The 1,252-nt window shown below is 42.5% G+C and overlaps 1 protein-coding gene and 1 pseudogene across 11 annotated transcripts in view; one reads left to right on the top strand and one right to left on the bottom strand.

Annotated features, from left to right (window-relative positions):
- The window catches only part of Bbx (BBX, HMG-box containing), a 271,278-nt gene that overhangs the window by 87,626 nt on the left and 182,400 nt on the right, over positions 1-1,252 (bottom strand). The gene's annotated exons all lie outside the window — the stretch shown is intronic.
- Positions 167-1,246, top strand: LOC101579121 (annotated as a pseudogene).

Below are 1,252 nucleotides of genomic sequence, written 5' to 3'. Positions count from 1 at the left end.
ACTGACCTTCTCAGACCCAAAAGCTACAACTCTTGTTGCATAGGTTCTGCTTTACCTTGGTCTTAACCATCCAGTAGAAAAGTATGAAGACCTTTTTTTCCCCCTGTGGTGCTGCTTGGCCTGCAGGTCTGTGTAGGGCTGCGGACTCGGGTCTATATTACACAGGATGGGTTTTGTTAAGGTTGTCAAGAATAAGGCCTACTTTAAGAGATATCAAGTGAAGTTTAGAAGACGGCGAGAGGGAAAAACTGATTACTATGCTAGGAAACGCTTGGTAATACAGGACAAAAATAAGTACAACACACCTAAATACAGGATGATAGTTCGTGTAACTAACAGAGGTATCATTTGTCAGATTGCTTATGTCCGTATTGAAGGGGATATGATAGTCTGTGCAGCATACGCACATGAACTACCAAAGTATGGTGTGAAAGTTGGCCTAACAAATTATGCTGCAGCATATTGTACTGGCCTGCTGCTGGCCCGCAGGCTTCTCAATAGGTTTGGCATGGATGAGATCTATGAAGGCCAGGTGGAGGTGACTGGAGATGAATACAATGTGGAAAGCATTGATGGCAAGCCTGGTGCCTTCACCTGCTACTTGGATGCAGGCCTTGCCAGAACTACAACTGGCAATAAGGTTTTTGGAGCCCTAAAGGGTGCTGTGGATGGAGGCCTGTCTATCCCTCACAGTACCAAACGATTCCCTGGTTATGACTCTGAAAGCAAGGAGTTTAATGCAGAAGTACATCGGAAGCACATCATGGGTCAGAATGTCTCAGACTATATGCGCTACCTAATAGAAGATGAAGATGCTTACAAGAAACAGTTCTCCCAGTACATAAAGAACAATGTAACTCCAGACATGATGGAGGAGATGTATAAGAAAGCTCATGCTGCTATATGAGAGAATCCAGTCTATGAAAAGAAGCCGAAGAGAGAAGCTAAAAAGAAGAGGTGGAACCGTCCCAAAATGTCTCTTGCCCAGAAGAAAGATTGGGTAGCTCAAAAGAAGGCAAGCTTCCTCAGAGCTCAGGAGCATGCTGCTGAGAGTTAAACCAAATTTCTATGAAGATTTTTCAGATAAAGACCAATAAACTTATTCATCAAGCAACTGCTTCTGTGTTAAGCTCTTGTTATAAGAGTCTAGGAAATAAACTGAAGCACAGGAATTAAACAGGTTTCTTTTCTCGAAGAAAAGTAATTTTTTCCAGAGAAAAACATCTTTTGTGTTGACTCCAGCAAAGTTCAT

Source organism: Octodon degus, unplaced genomic scaffold (assembly GCF_000260255.1).
Source record: "Octodon degus isolate 3935 unplaced genomic scaffold, OctDeg1.0 scaffold00187, whole genome shotgun sequence".
NCBI classification, from domain to species: Eukaryota; Metazoa; Chordata; class Mammalia; order Rodentia; family Octodontidae; genus Octodon; species Octodon degus.
The sequence above is the reverse complement of the archived record's forward strand: the minus strand, read 5'-3'. Positions and strand labels throughout refer to the sequence as shown.